The following is a 20922-nucleotide window of genomic DNA, read 5'->3' on the forward strand; positions in this document are numbered from 1 at the left end:
ATCCAAGATCTGTTTCCGGTTGTGATACTAAGTCATGTTTTGAGCTAATGCAAATTATGTCACTACTCTGAGCCTCAGTTCCCCCAAATATACATGAAGAAAGTGAAAGTGTTAGTTGCTTAGTCAAGTCTGACTCTTTGTGACTCCATGGACTGTAGCCTGCCAAGCTCCTCTGTCCATGGAATTCTCCAGGCAATAATACTGGAGTGGGTAGCCATTCCCTTCTCCAGGGGATCTTCCTGACCCAGGAATGGAATCCAAGACTTCCACATTGCAGGTAGATTCTTTACTGTCTAAGCCACCAGAGAAGCCCCATACATGGAGAGGATAACACCTCTTTTGGGTTGCTAGTTAATAGCATAGTGTTTTGAGTCAGATAGGCCTGGATTTAAATGATAACTTCAAACTTACTAGCTGTCTGACTTTGAGTATTGTAATTAACATCTCTGAACTTCAGTTTCCTCCATTGTTAATTGGGGGTTATCATACCATGTATCCGGAGAAGGCGATGGCAACCCACTCCAGTACTCTTGCCTGGAAAATCCCATGGACAGAGGAGCTTGGTAGGCTGCAGTCCATGGGGTGGCTAAAAGTTGGACATGACTGAGCGACTTCATTTTCACTTTTCACTTTCATGCTTTGGAGAAGGAAATGGCAACCCACTCCAGTGTTCTTGCTTGGAGAATCCCAGGGATGGGGGGGCCTGGTGGGCTGCCATCTATGGGGTCGCACAGAGTCGGACATGACTGAAGCGACTTAGCAGCAGCAGCAGCATACCATGTATCTTGTTGAACTTTCAAAGGACCATTTAGGACATTAAAGTATAAGCTGCTTAACCCAGAGCTCTGCACAAAGTAGGCATCCTCAAAGTGAAATTGGTAGTTGGTAGCTTTTTGGTCTAAGTGAAATTGCCTACAAAATATTTTTCCAATCACATTTCTTTTGCCTAAGACAAAAAGGAGATAATGAGCATGCACATTTAAAATTCTTCTTCTGTTTCCCCACTTCGATCCACTGAAAAAGTATCTGAGAATATTTGTTCAGAATTGAACCCTAACCTGCTCCTTCACTCCTGTCCCTTCCGTCTCCTTTTCTCCACACTAGCCAACAAGGCCCATCTATCAGCTCTCAAGCTCACCTTTGTCATGCAGAGTGGACTAGCTGCCAGCTACCGAGCACCCTCCCCCTCCCCTGCCCCTCACACCAACACAGGCGCACACATCCTGCACAACACACACATCATTTCTCAAAAGCCAAATTAAAGTCACCGTCCATCCACGAAGAGAAGCCTCTTTCCTAGCGCCTTCTCCCAGGAGAATCCTCACTTTTCTTTGACATCACCCTCCACCCCCCATCCTCTCCCACAAGCACAAACCGGTCACCATCCCACTTCTCCTCCCCTACTCTATTGCTCAGTAATTATATTCTCCGCCTCCCAGTGTCATGCTAATACAGGCTCCTGACACAGCTGCCCAGATTAAATTAGAGCCCAAACCAGCAGGCTGACTAATTATATTTTCAGCCCGGAATTTTCTTCCCCCACCTTTAGGGTACGGGGCCTATGAGAAGTAAATGAGCACTGCCAATATTTGCTGAGGACATTTGACTCTTTTTGCCTGGGTGGTTTTGTCTTCCCCAGCCAATCTGGGCCCCTGGAATTAGATTAAATCAGAAAGAGAGAAGAGACTTTTACTCAAAGGACCTACCTAAATCCCATCCATCCTTCTGCCAGCTGTGCCTGGCCACTATCACCAGGCCAAGGAAGAAAGAATGGCACAGAACTCTTTCTCAAAACTGAGATTCTACTCCTACTTTTGTAAGCCCTTCCCCTCTTCCTAACTCCCAAGTCTTTTCTCCGAATATTCATTGCCACTTATCCTGCAGTGTTGTTCAGTTGCTAAGTCGTGTCCAACTTTGCGACCCCCTGGACTGCCGCACACCAGCCTTTCCTGTCCTTCACTATCTCCTGGAGTTTGTTCACGCTCATGTCCATTGATTTGGTGATGTCATCAAACCATCTCATCCTCTGTTGCCCCCTTCACCACCTGCCCTCAATCTTTTCTGGCATCAGGGTCTTTTCTTCTACCTCTATCTCAAGTGAAAAAGAAGGCTACTTTCCTTACAGAATTCTGTTTTACAGCTTGTCCTCCAGCCTTTGCCTTCATGTTGTTTTAGTCAGTTGTGTTTGACTCTTTGCTACCCCATGGAGTGTAGCCTGCCAGAGTCCTCTGTCCATGGGATTCTCCAGGCAAGAATACTGGAGTGGGTTGCCATTCCCTTCCCCAGGGGATCTTCTCGACCCAAGATCGAACTCACGTCTCCTATGTCTCCTGCCTTGGCAGAACATGTTCCTTATAGCTGAGCCACCTGGGGAGCCTTGCCTTTAAGACTGGAACATAACTGATATCTCAAATTGCCTAGAGACAAAGTTTGTCAGTCCTTAATTTCATTCCATTAATATTGGTTGTGTGCTTACCATACATCCCATAGTGAGGTAGATGTGAAAGTATGAAAGTGAAAGTCCCTCAGTCACATCCGACTCTTTGTGACCCCATGGACTATACAGTCCATGGAATTCTCCAGGCCCGAATACTGGAGTGGGTAGCCTTTCCCTTCTTCAGGGGATCTTCCCAACCCAGGGATCAAACCTAGGTCTCCTGCATTGCAGGTGGATTCTTCACCAGCTGAGCCACAAGGGAAGCCCAAGAATATGGGAATGGGTAGCCTATCCCTTCTTCAGCAGACCTTCCCGACTGCAGAATTGAACCTGGAGTCTCCTGCATTGCAGGCAGATTCTTTACCAACTGAGCCATCAGGGAAGCCCATGTGAAAGTTTGTAAAGGCATAATTCCTGCTTTGAAGAAGAGCAGGGACTCGTGATTGGTCTACGTATGTGTAGACGTGCCTTCGGTAGTTCAGGTCCACTATAAGGCTGCAGGGGAGCGCATGGCGGCAGGAACTCAGTTATTCTGAGTCCAGGAATGCCAGGATAGTGACGCCCAGAGAGAGAGAGACAGGGATAATTAAGGAGACAAACTGAGTTCTCCTAACTCACCATCTGTGTGTCCTAAGTTTGCACTTCCAGGAGAGGGTCTGATGAGGTCTCTTTACCAATATCCAAAATGAAATGTCCCCCTGGGGTTTTGCCCCAGGCCCTCCACAGGGGATGCGTGTCCTTCATACATGACCTACACAAGGTCTGCCTCTGACCCTGGGTGCAGTCAGCTCCAATGTTTTGCTGCCAATTTCTAGATAAAGCCTGAATGATAACTTCAGGGAGAATGAGCCACCATCCTCAGTAAGGCACAGTGGACCAAACAGACATCAAAGTAAATACAATGTACAAACTTTATTTAACAAAAGTAAGAGGTAAAGTCAAACAGGCTTTATATTAAGTCCATTTTATATGAAGAGAAAAACTGACTAGAAGAAAACTTATCTCGAACACTGAACAGTAACCTATTTGAATTTAACTGAGCTCTGTTGCTGGGAAGAATACAGCTCACACACAGGTATGGATGAATAATTTGTACATTTTTTGAGTATTCACTGAATACTGCCTTAGATATACTTGTACATTTAATGTGAAAAAGATTCAACTGCTTATCCCCATATACATGTCTTTATAGTTGATCTTTCGGAGGAGTGGTTCCAAAGAACAGGTGGTTTTGGCTCACGAATCATGTAATGACTCCAGCCTGGATGTTCTGGAAACTCAGTCTCCTCCACCCTTCTTCAAACATCAGATGGGTGTGGGTATTTGAAAAGTTCTCTGGGTAACATGACATACTGTTACTTGTAGTGCTGGCCAAAGGACAAATCCGAGCTGGTAGCAACTTGCATGTCCACTTTTGGCCAAGGCATTGATTGGACCGCCAGACACTTGTTTTTAAGACCCTTCTTCAGAGTAAGTGATTGAGTATATCAGAATGAGATGATCTGGGTCTGAAATTTCATAGCCCTTCAGGATTCTGCCACTTCATCAGCTCATGCCTTGTATGGGTTTATTCATATTTTTATAGGCTGCCTTTCATACTTCTCTTCACACGTGGGCCTTGTCTTCCTCCCCAGTGACACTGGGTGATCAAAAGATTATGAAACTTGCAGTCAGGTAAGTGTGGGTGAGAGTCCCGCCATGGCACTGAACAGGTGGACACATTGTTTGGTTATATACTTTTTCTTAACTATTCAGTCCTTATCTGCAAAAGACAAAATCATGTTTCTTCGTAGTTTCTTGGGGAATATTATATCAATCAAAGTTCTTCAGGGAAACAAAACCAATTATATGTATTTATTTATTGTAGGGATTGGCTCACTTGATTTTGGAGGCTGAGAAGTCCTACAACCTGTTGACTGCACACTGGAGACCAGGAAGGAAGATAATGCAATTCAGTCCAAGTCTGAAGGCCTGAGGACCAGGGGACTGCCGAGTCCCAGTTTAAAGGCTCAGGAAATGGGAGCACCCAAATCTGAGGGCAGGAGAAGATGGATGTCCCTCAGGCAGGGAGCACAGACTTGAGATCAGCACAGTAGGCCCTTCCTACACCTTTTTATTCTGTTCAGGGGCCCAGCATGTTGGGTGACATATACCTGCACTGGTGAGGGTGATCTTTACTTAGTCTCCTATCTAAATGTAAACATTTCCCAGAAACACCCTCACAGACACACCCAGGAATGTTTTGCAGGTTATCTGGGTATCCCTTAGCCCAGTCAAGTTGACACATAAAATTAAGCATCACAAATTTTAAATTAAAAAATGGTGTGAAATTGACTGGATGCATGCTAAGTTGCTTCAGTTATGTCCAACTCTGTGACTCTATGGACTGCAGCCTGCCAGGCTCCTCTGTCCATGGGATTCTCCAGGCAAGAATACTGGCGTGGGTTGCCATGCCCTCCTCCAGGGCATCTTCCTGATCCAGAGATCAAACCTGTGCATTGGCATGTGGGTTCGTAGGGATATGCTAATTTTCTTTCTCATTTCCTTAAGCTCATAGATGATTCACAAGAGTTCATTGTAACTGTTTTCCCAGTATCTGGATCAGAGAGACACCCAAAAGTTTGCTTATAAATGGACTAAAGTAGTTAAAGAAAAAAATCTTACAAAGCGCTAATGAGTATTGCAGCTACGTACAACAACACTGAGAGACAATTGCAAAACAATACAAAATTTATTAAGTGCTCAGCTAACTGGCAGTGCCTTCAGAATATGGGAGAGGAACACATAATTTGTTTTTTCTTAATTTTGAAAGTGCTGTAGACCTCTGCAGTTAACTAGACCAGCTGCTTTGTTAGGGCCCTTTTTATCCCTCCACTGATCTTCTCAGCCACTTCCCCCCAACATATCCCCCAGCCAAAGAATGACTTAGCCAGGAGCAAGCAGTGTGGAGGAGGAGTCTAAAAGGAGGTTAACCTTCTTGGTTGTTAAACCTGCCACATCTCCTCTTCCAAGAAGTCTGGCTTCATAATGCAGCTCATAATTTTTTAATTGAAGAGTAGTTGATTTACAATGTTTTTGTGTACAGCAAAGTGATTCAGTTAATGCATATATACATATACACACACACACACACACATATATATATATATTCTTTTTCAGATTCTTTTCCATTATAGTTTATCACAAGATATTGAATATAGTTCCCTGTGCTATACAGTAGGTTCTTGTTGCTTATTTTTTTATATACATAGTAGTGTGTATATCTTAATCCCAAGCTCTTAATCTATCCCTTTCCTACCCCTCTTTTCCCTTTGGTAACCATAAATTTGTTCTCTATGTCTATGAATCTGTTTCTCTTTTTTAAATTGTTAAAAATCATTAAAATCATTGTATCATATTTTAAAATTCTGCATATATGTGATATCATATGATATTTGTTTTTATTCAGTGTCATCTCAATGTGATCTTAGCAAGTTAAATCTGAAATGGGAGAGTAGTGATCACAGAGTTCACAGAGGTGTTATAATTTGCTAGAAGTAATGAAGTGAATTATTGACTAATTCAGAACTGAAACCCAAATCACCTACCTTCCAGCCAGTGTGCTTTTTTTTTTCTTATTTGAACTGTGGACACGCTGTTTTGCCTATGTTTGTTTGGTTATTTCTCCTATGAAATTGAGGCTGCTATGAAAGCAAAACAAATATTGGGCTTCCCTGGGGGATCAGATGGTACAGAATCTGCCTGCAACGCATGAGACCCAGGTTCAGTCCTTGGGTTGAGAAGATGCCCTGGAGAAGGGGATGGCAATCCACTCTAGTATTCTTGCCTGGAGAATTCCATGAACAGAGGAGCCTAACAGGCTACAGTCCATGGAGTTGTAAAGAGTCAGACACAACTGAGTGACTAACATTAAGTTAGAGAACAAATATTGCCTCTTTCTGTTCTTCTACTATTCCTCTAAAACTTCATGAAAAGTAGGATAATCTTATGTGTATTTTCCAAATTGAGGCACTTTTGAGAATGAAAAGGAGGGACTGCTAATAATTTAGCATGATACATATTAATGAGTGAATCTACTTTACTGAAGTTCTGCTTTTCTTTTATAAATTTAAGATGTTCCTGTTCTTTAAGGAGCTTCTGTCCTCACTCCCTATGTTGTTGTTGTGGTTCAGTCACCCAATTGTGTCCGACTCTTCATGACCCCATGAACTGCAGCATGCCAGGCCTCTCTGTCCCTCACCATCTCCAGGTGTTTGCCCAAGTTCATGTCTATTGCATCAGTGATGCCATCCAACCATCTCATCTTCTGATGCCCATTTCTACTTTTGCCCTCAATCTTTCCCAACATCAGAGTCTTTTCCATGGAGTCAGTTCTTCACATCAGAAGGCTAAATATTGGAGCTTATACTTCAGCATCAGTCCTTCCAATGAGTATTCACGGTTGATTTCCTTTAAGACTGACTAGTTTGATCTCCTTGCTGTCTAAGGGACTCTCAGGAGTCTTCTGCAGCATCACAGTTTTAAAGTATAAATTCTTCAGCAGCCAGCCTTCAGCTCTCACAACCATACATGACTACTAGAAAGATCATAGCGTTGACTACACGGGCAGACCTTTGTTGGTAAAATGATGTCTCTGCTTTTCAACACTCTGTCTAGGTTTGTCATAGCTTTTCTGCCAAGAAGCAATGGTCTTCTAATTTCATGGCTGCGTGAATTTAGAGCCCAAGAAGAGGAAATCTGTCACTGTTTCCACCTTTTCCCCTTCTATTTGCCATGAAGTGATGGGGCTGGATGCCATGATATTAGTTTAATATTTAGTTTTACACTGGCTTTTTCAGTTTCCTCCTTTACCCCCATCAAGAGGTTCTTTAGTTTCTCTTCACTTTCTGCCATTAGAGTGGTATCATCTGCATATCTGAGGTTGCTGATGTTTCTCTCGCCAATCTTGGTTCCAGCTTGTAAACTCTTCCAGCCTGGCATTTCTCATGATGTGTTCAGGGTAAAAGTTAAATAAATAGGGTGACAACAAACAGCCTCATTGTACTCCTTTCTCAATCCTGAACCAGTTAGTTGTTCCACACAGGAGGTTTCTAACTGTTGCTTCTTCACCTGCATACAGGTTTCTCAGGAGACAGGTAAGACGGTCTGGCATTCCCATTTCTTTAAGAGTTTCACTCTCTATAAGCTCCATGAATAGGAATAGGAACTCTTTCAGGCCGAAGTCCTTCTGTAAACACACATTGTCTCTTTTCTCTGTCTTTGTCCCTATCTCTTATAAACACACACACACACACACAGACACAAAGACACACAGACACACATACTTTTGTTATGGAGCATACTTTGGGCACCAGAGAGATACCTAGATCTTGGGCTAATTTGGTTCCTAAGAGAGGAAAATTTCCTGGATAAGCCAAGGGAACTGGATGGAATGCTTCTAGAAAAGACAGAGAGGGAAGGACCTACTTCACCACCTCTTCCCTATTTTGACCCATTTTTATTTCCCCTTTTTGCATTCAAAACAAACATTTAACATCTCATTTTAGTCTTTACTCTTGCCATGCACATGGACGTTTTACAACACATTTAATTCAATTACTTATACAGTGTTATAAGCATTTTAAAGGCATAAGCTCCTTGAGGCCTGGAACAAAGATATTTGTTTTGAGTAAAGAATTTTCAATAAGAACTTCTCACTGAAAGACAAAAATAGGATTTCTGTGACAGCAGAGGGAAAATAGGATAGGTTGAAACCAAGATCGAATATCCTGAGTTTAAATGTCAGGAGATTATTCCTGAGAACACTTGTGAAATTAAATTTTCTAGTGTTTAAATGATTTTTCTCATTTTAATGTAAACAATAATATCATGTATTATTGAAAGAAAGTTGACAAGATACTTGTCAACCCAATCCTCCACTAGATCCCTAGTGCCCAAAACTGTCTGGCCAGCCTAGGTGCTCAGAAAAAGTTTATGTAATGATGGCCAGGTCATCCTGCCAGTGGTGTGGGACTCTCTTGTTGCAGCGCACACAGACTCTCTAGTTGTGGCATGCAGGCTCTACAGTTATGGTTAGTGGGTTTAATTGCTTCATAGCATGTGACTTCTTAATTTCCCAACTAGGGATCAAACCCATGTCTCCTGCATTGCAAGTGAATTCTTAACCACTGGACCTCCAGGCAAGTCCCTGATGTGGGACTCTTGAGATCAACTCTCACAGCTCGGTTCAACACATGTAATTAACACAGTACATTTTGTGCTACAGAAATGACATTGAAAAGAAGATAAGTTTTGACATGAGGAGAGCACTCATTCTGTAGGAGACATGAACAAACAGAATGAATTGTGATCATTTAGCACATAATAGTACTGCTACGGTAGAGGTAAAAAAATGACTGGAAGGATAGGCTCATTAAAAAGGTGGCATGCACTAGAAAAATGAATGGGTTTTTAACAGAGAATGGAAATTATTTGTTGGGAGGCAAAATAATCTAATCTGAATATAATTTGGATATGAATAAATGGGCTTCCCTGGTGGCTCAGAGGGTAAAGCATCTGCCTGCAATGCAGGAGACCTGGGTTCGATCCCTGGGTCAGGAAGATCCCCTGGAAAAGGAAATGGCAATTCACTCCAGTACTCTTGCCTGGAAAATCCCATGGACAGAGAAGCCTGGTAGACTACAGTCCATGAGATTGCAAAGAGTCGGACACGACTGAGCGACTTCACTCACTTAATGGTTGTAGGAGACAAAGGAGGGAGCATGAGAAGATCAGGGTATTTGAGACATGCAAAGACGCCAGGGATCCTGGAGGAGAGTGTGCAAGGTAAAGAGGACCCAAGGTCCAGTCAGAAGAAGGAAAGATGTATAAGTCACTGGAAGGACTTTGTGAGGAAAGTGTGAAGCTGTTAAAAGCTTTTGAGCAAACAACGGCAATAGTTCTCACTTCAATGCTAGGCTGAGAACAGACTTGTATTAGGGATGTAAAGAAGAGGACCAGTCAGGAGACTATGACAATCACCCAGATAAAGATGATGATGACTCGGACCAGGGTCATAGCAGAACTGGTGGGATTCTGTATATACTTGGAAGGTTGGACCAACCAAAGTTTGTTGACTGGTTAGAAGAGTAAGGGAAAGAGAGTGCACAGGAATGATCTCAAGCTCTTTGGCCAGAGCCCCTAGACAGCGGGATTTTGTCAGTGGTAACTGAGAGGTAGAAGCCTGGAGGAGGATACGATTTGGAGAGATAAGGATACAGCTTTAGACAAGTTTAACTTGAGATGTCTCTGACTCGCAACTTGGTGATAATCAAGTTGGCTGTCGAATATATGGGTTTGGCATCCAGGGGGTGGTCTGGACTGAAGATACATACTTGGGCATGAACATTTACAGCAAAGATGGCTTTAGAACATAATCATAAAGAGTTAGATGCAGGAAATTAGTATCAGTAGAGTTAGTATAGACTCAGAAAGGTAAGTTTTAAAAGGAAGTTAGAAAATATTGGGATTTCAAAGTCTGTGTTTTGAATCACCATGTTGGATTGCTTTCAGAGGGATTATAAATTCTGTGTCCTAGTGATGTGAAATGTATCTCAAGAAACCTGAGGAGACTCTTACATATTTGACTAACAACTTATTTTAAACTGGTAAAACAACATTTTACTATAAAAATAAAGAAAAAAAAAAATCAAACATATCTTACTGCCTGAGGAATAACCGAAATCTGTTGTGTTTCTTTCCTACTTTTTTTCCTTTGAATATTTGAAAATGCTGGATTCTTCCAAAATTCTACCAAAATAAGCTATTTATATTTGCTTTCCATGGCAAGGGAGATCATTGTGTTGTCAGAATCTTAGGTGTGTTTTGCTTTGTTTTTTTTTTTTAGAGGGACTGGGAGGGGGTTCGGATATTTATAGTGTGAAGGTGTAGTTTAAGAAGAGTGTTTCAGTATGAGATGTGAAGATAACAGGATAAAGATAATGATATAACAGTTTAGGATTAAGAAAGACAGAAAGGCAAGGATTATGAAGTGAGAATTTTGAAGAGTCTTAGATGGTAAGGAGTCACTTGGTACTATCATTCAATATTCATTTAAACTTTTTTCCTCCTTTCTTTCAGCAAAATTCCTAAAATAAACCGTAAAGCGCTTGAAATAATTTTCCTCCTGGACAAGAGCTTCTTGAATAGGGAAGTCAGGTTAATGTATACAGTAAGCTGTATGGGGGTAGAAAATTGTCAGTTCTTAGCACACATTGCAGACAGTTGAGGTCGCATTGTGTACAAAATTTTCCTTTGCCTCAGGATCGATCCCTGGGTAGAGAAGATCCCCTGGAGGAGGAAAATGGCAACCCACTCCAGTATTCTTGCTTGAAAATTTTGATGGACGGAGGAGCATGGCAAGCTACAGTTCAAGGGGTAACAAAGAGTCAGACACAACTGAACAACTGAAAACACACACACACACACACACACACACGCGCGTGTGCTCTTTATTTACTTTCTGCCATTTTTAGATGTCTTCAAAATCTGTGGTAAACACAGGGTAAAAGCTGCAAAGTTTAATTTCACAAATTTATCTAAATTGAATTAATTATTCTGCTGAGCCCAATTGAGTTATTTCCTAATTTAACTTAAATAAACAGCACAGGGATGAATTTACTTATACACAAGGATACTTCTGATTTGAGGTTGTTTTGTTTAGATGATTTGAGGTGAAACTATGCGAGCAAAGAATTGTAGTCTCATCTTAACACACAAGTGACTTTTGGTTTTGTTGTGGTTGTTTTCAGATAAGCTCCCATCACGTCATTAAGCCATCTCAGTGGGTAACCTCAAGTTCACTCTCCCTATGGATGTTTTGGATCTTTTTTTAACATGCACAAAATAATTTAGATTTTTCTGCCCAAGGGAGGAAAAAGTTAGGCAGATATCTAAAGCGCTCTGTATATATGAATATGCTATTTATTCTCTATGGCTCAAAACTGTCAGACCCTCAAAAGCTAGTACAATCATGCAACACATTTCCCAGAAACAAGTTAATTGAATTATCAATCCTAGTCAAAAATGATAAGTAAATCTGCTGATTTTCCTCAGCAGTCACAAACAAAACAAAACATCTAAGGGTGTCACCTTAAAAAATATACCCCCTTGAGGAGTTTATTATTATACACAGTTACTCATACACAGTATAAAATAAAGATTATGGGGAAAATGCACATTATTTAGAGAAAAATGCACACAAATGCCCAGTTTCCATTTGTTGCTGCATTAACAGGAATACACACAGAAGCTGTGTCTGTCTGTCTCAAGGCACAGCTCAAATTGTACCTCCTACTGGAAGCATTCCCTGAGGCAAAAGACACCTTCTAGAATCCTAGTGCCTATGTTGCATGCATCATCCTTTTCCTTGATTAAAGTTATTCATATGTGTGAATAGCCTCCCTTGGACTATGAATCCCTGGAGTGTTCCAATTTTATTCACATTTGTGTCTCCAGCACCTTCCAGGATTTGAACAAGGATTTGTTGAATGAGATATAATTTTGAACAAGGATTTGTTGAATGAGATATAATTTTGAATTATCTCCAGTTTGGGATTTTCCGCACCATTTCTCCCTACTGTCCAAGTGCCTAAGCCTGAATCTATGGATAACCCAATGTAGTGTTAGATCAGCAAGTCTTAATTATACAGCATCAGGCATCCTAGTAGGATAGAGGGCGCAAGGTGACTTCACTGGACTGCACTTTCTCACTGATTTCTGTGACTTCAAAGGCTTTCCTTGAGAGAATGGTAGGAATCAGACTGAGTGAGAGTGGGGGAAAATCAGGTAAGAGAAAACTCTCAAGTGAGGGCTGAAGTGGGAAGAGGTGGAGGACGGGAAGTTTGCCTAAATCTTCCACAGCTCCCATAGAAATTGCCCCTGGGAAGGGGGAGGGGAGTGATGGCTGGAGGCCAGGGAGGGGATAGTGAGAGGCTGACAGATGGAGCGCTCTCTTTGAGGGCTCTCTAAGGACCAACCGTTGCAAAGCTACACAATGTACAGAAGTAAATCAAATTGAGGAACATGTGCACTAAAGAAGGGAAAAGATGGGAGGGGGAAAAGGGCACACACACAGTAGAGAGGTGACTGAGACAGTGGGATGGAGACCCCCTCAGAGCCTGAAGAAGAGAGTGCAGAGTTAGTTAGGCAGAGAAAAAGGAAAGGAAGCCACATCTTGGGAGGCTAGTGTTTTTCCAAAACAGTTGGGGAGTAAGGGGAGAGATACAGGGAGGGTCAGACATTCATAATATCCCCAAACCTTGGGGAACTTGGATGAGTATTCCAATTATTCTCAAATGTGGGATGTGGGGGAAAGGGATAGTTAGGGAGTTGGGATGGACATGTACACATTGCTTTATTTAAAAATTTATAACCAACAAGGACCTACTGTATAGCACAGGGGACTCTGCTCAATGTTATATGGCAGTCTGAATGGGAGGGAAGTTTGTGGGGAGAATGTATACATGTGTTCATGTATATATGGCTGAGTACCTATGCTGTTCACCTGAAACTATCACAAAATTGTTTGTTAATCAGCTATACCCCAATACAAAATAAAAAGGTTTTAAAAATTAGTTAATTCAATAGCTGTTAAAGAAAATAAAATGGATAACTCACAAGGAAAAAAAATTTAGGTAAGACTGAATCTTCAGTACCACCAATAAATAGATAACTGCCTGGGGTAGGTGGTTGGGTGGGAAACAATATCTAGAGAAAGACTCCATCAGCTTCTTTAATAATAGGTGGCAACCCTTCCCATGAATTATTGTGGGAGGTTCCTAGAGGAGAGCAGAGTGGTTTGGCCTCAGCTGGTACCCACAGAAAATATTCAGAGCCTTAATTTAGCCTTTAAAGACATTAAATCCCTTCTAGCCTAGGGGAATAAACAGCTCCCACCCTTAAAGCTGGATTTGGGCTTCTAACTCCTAGATTCATCTGGGTGAAGGTGGGAGTGGTGGGGGCTGGCTATCAGGAGGCTGAGCTGCACTTGGGAATATTTTTTCACAGGGGTTATTGGATGGGGTAGAGAAAGGTTTTGCCTTTGTCTTTGCTTTTTAACCTCTCTTTTCTCACTTTCTCCATTCACCTGTCACAGTTCATTTATAAAGCCCTCACCTTCCAATATCTCCACACCCCTCCAACTCCCCTCATTATGATTCTTTTGAGCTTAGGGAGGGTGTGGGAGGCTTTACCCCTTTAATGGTGGAGGAAAGGAAAATGAACAGGGAGAGCTAAGGTCCTAATTGGGAATGAGAAAGTTTGAAGCTTCAATGTAGAGTGTAAGTAGGGTGATCGAACAATGTACATTAAAGCTGGGATAGTTTTAAAAGTGGAAAGGGCTTTAAAAATAATTAACAGGCATTAGGTGTTCTACATCAGGTGTGAACTGCCACTGTACTAAGAAAACTAGAGCTTAGTCACTCTGGACAGGAATAAATTGGCAGGTAACTCTATAGCTGTGTATTGACTCTATGTGAATGTGTGTGTGTGAGTGTGTGTGTGTGTGTGTGTGGTTGAAGGGAGGGCAAGTCTCCCCAGGTGGCACAGTGGTAAAGAATCTGCCTATGGATGCAGGAGATGCAAGAGATGTGGGTTCAATCCCTTGTCAGGATGATCACCTGGAGTAGGAAATGACAACCCACTCCAGTATTCTTGCCTGGAAAATCCCATGGACAGAGGAGCCTGACAGTCTACCGTTCATGGGGTCGCAGAGTCAGACATGACTGAGTGACTAGAGCACAGGGGTGGGATACAAAAACTATTCAACTTGTCACAGAGAATCTCTTTCTGATAACTACTTCCCTTTATGTAGAAGTATGACTCCTTAGGGGATTCCCTGGTGGTTCAGATGGTAAAGAGTCTGCCTGTAATGCTAGAAGACCCGGGTTTGATTCCTGAGTCAGAAAGATCCCCCGGAGAAGGAAATGGCAACCCAGTCCAGTATTCTTGCCTGGAAAATCCCATGGATGGAGGAGCCTGGCCAATTAAGAGGAGGTGAGTGGTTTAGATGTCTGATTCTTTGCAAGTCCATGGACTGTAGCCCGTCAGGTTCCTCTGTCCATGGGATTCTCCAGGCAAGAATACTGGAGTGGCTTGCCATTTCCTTCTGCGGAGGCTTTTCCTGACCCAGGGAGGAGGAGGTGAAGTATTAACCTATTTAATTTTCATTTAAATCTATCCTCCTAATGTTTATGTATTAAAAGGATAAAATAATAATATAAATAAACAAAAGCAACATAAGAGCAAGCAGACTTTCAAAGTACCGCATTCATTTCCTAGCTGTGTGACCTTGGGCAACTTCCTTGTTCTTTCTGTTTTGTTTGCTGATAGATCCCCAGGGTCTGTTGCAAGTAAGAAGCAGTCAAATATTTATTGAAGGCATGAATTAAGGGACCTTGTTTTCCTTCTTTGTTAAAAAAGTGATAACAGTAGCTCCTACATCAAAAAGTAGTGGCAATTAAATGAAGTAACCCAGGTAAAACTGAATTCAATGTGGACATTCAGGAAACTTGGCTGTGTTTCTAATGGATATAATGTATGCAGACGATTAATGTGACTGTATGGTGCAAATACCTTGCATATATCAGTTTCCTCCTTGATCCCTACCTTTTCCCCATACTGTAATTATGGAATCGTAAAATACTCACCTTTGAACCCCAAAGGGCCAGAGCACTTTTTCCTTCTGTTGCCTGATTCCCTGTCTTCCTAGCTCATACCAGGAATTGAGGTGTCAAGAAATAAAGGTCTTCCTTGATGAGAGAATAGAAGAGCAGGAGGAAGGGGAGAATGTCTGAGAGGTTCAACCAGACCTTTGAGGTTGAAAATTGTTTATTGTAGAAGCAGAACGTCAGAGTTTGGGAGCTGGGCTATGTGATTGTTTCTTATATTATTTTGTTATTTTCCCTTTAGATTAGTGGGAGAAAACCCCATTTGGAAGATGAATTCCGTGCTGGTGAGTACGCAGCCTGCTGCTGTAGGTAGCACCCACAATGGTCTTCTTGCAATACTCTGGTTGGCCCAGAGGTTTTATGTTTTATTTTCATAAGAGGGGTTATTCTCTCTGCTCTGGATTCATCAAATACCTTCTGAGAGCATGAGGTCTGAGACAGAGTGGGGCTCAGGATAGGCCAGATGAGAGGAGAGTATCTCATGTGCTGCAGGAGCTATTCTAGGGACCACGATTCGACCACCTCCTCATATTGCATCATCAGTTGTAGTGGTAAAAAGTCTCCTGAAATTGAATCTCAGGTAACTGTATTGTGGGCAAAACATGATTCTTCTGAACATTTTCTGAACAGTGGGGAACCAGATGAGAATGCCAACCTGCCAGGTGCTTCAGGCTGTGGTAGCAGAAGGGCTACTATTCATCATTTTACTTTGTGTCGTTCCCCTCCCTGCCGCACCCCCCACCCGCCACCCCATCTCCACCCTGGAGCATCCAGTGGATAGATTCTGGATGTACAGTTAACTACCAGTTGTCTGCTTTAGGAAGGCAATATGGGGTAGTGGGCTATTTGTATCCAAATCCCAGGATCATCATTTAGTACACCAACACTTCCCATGTGACCTTGGGCAATTGCTTTAACCTTTCTGTATTTGATCAATTTATTTGTAAAACAGACATAATATTAATAATAATGATTATGATAATAATAATAATACTTACATAATAAGGCTGTTATGATGATAAAAATAATACATGCAAAGCACTTAGTCTCTAACAGATGTTAAATGTTCTGTAGGGCCTAGCTGTAATTAATACAGTTAATAATTAGTTTCTTCTCATTGACTTCTGCCTCACTCAATCAATGAATGCTTAGGAGAGGTGACATGATTGGAGCAACTGGGCTTGTGGAGCAGACCACTGAAAGCTCCTATGGATGCAAGGGAACAGTCTCTGTAATGGTGCAGGGTCCACTTAGAGTAATTGAGCTTTGGCTGCGATCTGAGACTGCCAAGGGCAATGCTTTGCTCGGTCCTCCCAGGAGACTTGGTATTATTCATCTCATTACCCTTATTTTCTTCCAATAGTATAAATTAAGGCTGGATGCTTAGGAAACCTCCACTATCCCTACCAGATATTTCTCAGAGCTTGATAGAAGCCTCTTAAATTCAACCCAAAGTTTGCTACTAAGATCAGACAAATGCTCCTGGGGCTGAGTGTATGAGGGTAGACTTAATGGGAGCTAGTACAGCAATCTTTTCATGAAGGAGTCATACCACCATATACTCCAGAGTTTGGGGTTGGAAGGAGTTATAAGATCCTTCAGAAAAATAAGTTTGGCTATTAGTAGGGAATGAGATTTTAAGGACAGCATGTTTTAACATCAATTTTACTTTCAAAACTTATATATGAATACTTGATACTTGTCATATAAACAATCTCTTTTTAATACCTGCCTGATCTAAATCTACTTTATATCTCAGTCCTGAGATATTCTGAAGACTCACTGTTATCAGTTTGTGTGTGTGTATCTATTATTTAATGTATGTGTGTAAATATTAAAGGTTAACTGTATCATGTTGAACCTGTATTTCTAAAAATCATTATATATTTTCCCCCACAGCATATTAATACATAAAGTACATTTCTTTTAAGGATATATATACCAACTCATGCAAATCAGAAAGTATTCCATTATTTGGCTAACCCATTGGTTATGCAATGTATTCAAAAACTTTTTAAATTAAAAACAATACTGCAATGAACACATCTGGTCCATACATGGTTCCATGGCACATACATAATTATGTTAGACATGGAGAGGGATTCTGTGGTGGTCCAATGGTTAAGACTCTGACCTCTCAGTCCTGAGGGCCTGGGTTTAATCCCCAGATGAGAAATTAAAACAGCACAAGCCATGTGGTATTGTTCCCTCCAAATAATAGAAGAATAAAAATAAATAAAAGTAAAATTATATATATATATATATATATGGTCTTCCCTGGTAGCTCAGAGGTTAAAGCATCTGCCTGCACTGAGGGAGACCCAGGTTCGATCCCTGGGTTGAGAAGATCATCTGGAGAAGGAAATGGCAACCCACCCCAGTATTCTTGCCTGGAGAATCCTATGGATAGAGGAGCCTGGTGGGCTACAGTCCACAGGGTCGCAAAGAGTCAGACACGACTGAGCGACTTCACGTTGGCTAACCCATTGGTTACGCAATGCATTCAAAAACTTTTTATATTAAAAACAATACTGCATTGAACACATTTGGTCCATACATGGTTCCATGGGACATAGGTAATTATGTTAGACATGGAGAGGGATTCCCTGGTGGTCCAATGGTTAAGACTCTGACCTCTCAGTACTGAGGGCCTGGGTTCAATCCCCAGATGAGAAATTAAAATAGCACAAGCCATGTGGTACAGCTCCCCCCAAATAACAGAAAAATAAAAATAAATAAAAAGTAGAATATATATTTATATATATATATATTCTACTTTATATATATATATATATATATATATATATATAAAAGACATGAAGAAGTGGAGGTTTGAAATATATATTTATGTAATTTGATTTTCTGGATATTGAAAGTTGGTTAAAAAATTTTAGTTCAGAATTGAGAGCCCAGAAATAAACCCACACATATATGGACAGCTAATTTACGACAAAGAAGCAACAAACATAAAATAGAGAAAAGATAGTCTCTTCAATAAGTGGTATTGGGAAAAATGAGCAGCCACATGCAAAAACATTGGGAAACAATGGAAACCGTGACAGACTTTATTTTCTTGGGCTCCTACAGCCATGAAATTAAAAGACACTTGCTCCTTGGAAGGAAAGTTATGACCAACCTAGACAGCATATTAAAAAGCAGAGATATTACTTTGCCTAAAAAGCTCTGTCTAGTCAAAGCTATGGTTTTTCCAGTAGTCATGTATGGATGTGAGAGTTGGACTATAAAGAAAGCTGAGTGCTGGGGAATTGATGTTTTTGAATTGTGGTTTTGGAGAATAGTCTTGAGAGTCCCTTGGACAGCAAGGAGATCCAATCAGTCAATCCTAAAGGAAATCAGTCCTGAATATTCATTGGAAGGCCTGATGCTGAAGCTGAAGCTCCAATACTTTGATCACCTGATGTGAAGAACTGACTCACTGGAAAAGACCCTGATGCTGGGAAAGATTGAAGGCAGGAGGAAAAGGGGATGACAGAGGATAAGATGGTTGGATGGCATCACTGACTCAACTGACATTAGTTTGAGCAAGCTCCAGGAGCTGGTGATGGACAGGGAAGCCTTGTGTGCTGCAGTCCATGGGGTCACAAAGAGTTGGACACGACTGAACAACTGAAACTCAACTGACATGCAAAAAAAAAAGAAAAGAAAGAAAAAGAAAGTAGACCGATATCTCACATCATACACAAAAATTAACTCAGAATGGATTAAAGACTTGAACGTAAGACCCAACACTGTAAACTCTTAGAAGGAAGCATAGACAGTCTGCTCTTTGACATTGGTCTTAGCAGTAACTTAACTCATATGTCTCCTTAGGCAAGGGAAAGGAAAAGGAAACAAATGGGACTAACTCAAATAAACAAACAAAAAACCACTTTTGCACAGCACAGGAAACGATCAACAAAGCAAAAAGACAATCTACCTAATGGGAGATATTGCAAATGATATATCTGATAAGAGGTTAACATCCAAAAATACATCAAGAACTTATACAACTCAACAACAACAAAATAAATAAATAAATAAAGATTAAGAAATGGGGGAGGAGGTGAATAGACATTTTTCTGAAGAAGACATACAGATGGCCAATAGGTATGTGAAAAGATGTTCAACATCACTAACTCTTAGGGAAATGCAAATTAAAACAACAGTAAGAAATTATCAAAAAAGTCTACAAATAACAAATGTTGGTGAGGATGTAGAGAAAATGATGCGGGAGGCAGAGAATACAGGTGCAGACATTTCCCAACAGATTTCAATAAGTGGTAGTATTTTTTGTAGCTGGAATGAGTCACTCTGTATAACCAGTGAATGCCCACATGTACAGGCCTTGAGTGAATGGCACAAGAGAAGGTTGAGTCAAATGTTCTTCCCCAAAGAGACAAGGAATTTGGGGATTCCCAAGAAGAGGATACACCTAAGACTATTACCTAGTTTCCAGATCCCTTTTTGTCACTAACTTCATTTGTTACCCATTCAAACTTGGCAACTCAGACCGAAGGCTTTTGAATGGGCTAATGTTAATCGCCCTCAAAGGGGCACTGTAACACTTAACTATGTCATCATTGCTGAATGATAGAGCCTGAAGGAACCCAAGAGATCGTAATCCAACCTGGTTATTTACTGGTGACGTGAGTCCTTAGATCACTCATTATGGCCACACAATCAAGGGCAGACACAGGTTTAAGATCAAAGCTTTCCTTACTCCCAAGCTTTTCTCACCCCACTGCATCACAGAGTGAAAGAAAGAAGGACTCTGCAGTTGTAAGGGAGGATTATTGAAACTCCGTTTCCAGACTGTTCAGAAACTCAACTGGACACCTCTGTGTTACTCCAGTCTTCTTATTCAGTAGGGAGACATGTCATTTTGCTCCAACCTGTTTCATAATTATCTTTGACCCTGTACTATTTCCCGCCCGGAGTGCTGAGCTTCTGCCCCCATCCCTGGCCCGCCTCAACCCTGTACTAGTCTTCGGAGAATATCTTTAGTAACTGCTCAAGTTTTACCCGGAATATGGGCAGCCGGAATTCTCACTTTCTGGAAGTTCATCGTCCTACTCTCCACAGTCCCTAATTTATGGCTCTGGGACTCCATTTGGTTTTAATTCAGCAAAAGCCAGCCATCTCCCGAGGGAAGGTGAGAAGGCAGACATCTGGGGATCTTTCCCAACAGGCTCTGCGGCTTGCAGCTCAGCACCCTGGGGACCGATGTCAGGCACTGGTCCCTGGTCTTCAGTGTCTGGTCGAAGAAGGCAGTTTCCAGGGCTCTTAGGGGCCCGCGGGCCAGTTCCCTTTGGGGGTCGGGATTACTGGGAATACTAATTAATTCATTAGTGGGCTTGATGGATTATCAAGCTGTCTCCTGGCAGAGGGGCCTTGGGGGCGGGGGTTGGTAACAGATTGCTGCCCATAAATCTGCCTGTTGCCTCCCTCCTCTCCGTTTCAATGGCTCCTGGCCGCGAGGCCCGTGGGCCGGCCACTGAGCGCTGGTTGCGTTTTCTCCCCCGCCCAGCAGATGGTTCTAACAGGTTAGCTCAGAGCTTTACAAAAAGCAGCAGAGAAAGAAGGAAGGGCTGGGGATTGGCCCTCTGGCCCAGAAACCGTGTTGGGGGAGGAGACTGAGTACAACTGCCCGGCATTCAGCCACCACCCCCTGGCCTCTCCCGACTGCATCCCCACCCCGCCCCTCCCCGCCCCCACCGCCGCCTTCCTGCTCCCTCTGAGTTGAATAGCCAAGTGTCTAACCGTCCAAGAGCTGTGATG

The sequence above is a fragment of the Bubalus kerabau genome, chromosome 1 (genome assembly GCF_029407905.1).
Source record: "Bubalus kerabau isolate K-KA32 ecotype Philippines breed swamp buffalo chromosome 1, PCC_UOA_SB_1v2, whole genome shotgun sequence".
Taxonomy (NCBI): Eukaryota; Metazoa; Chordata; class Mammalia; order Artiodactyla; family Bovidae; genus Bubalus; species Bubalus kerabau.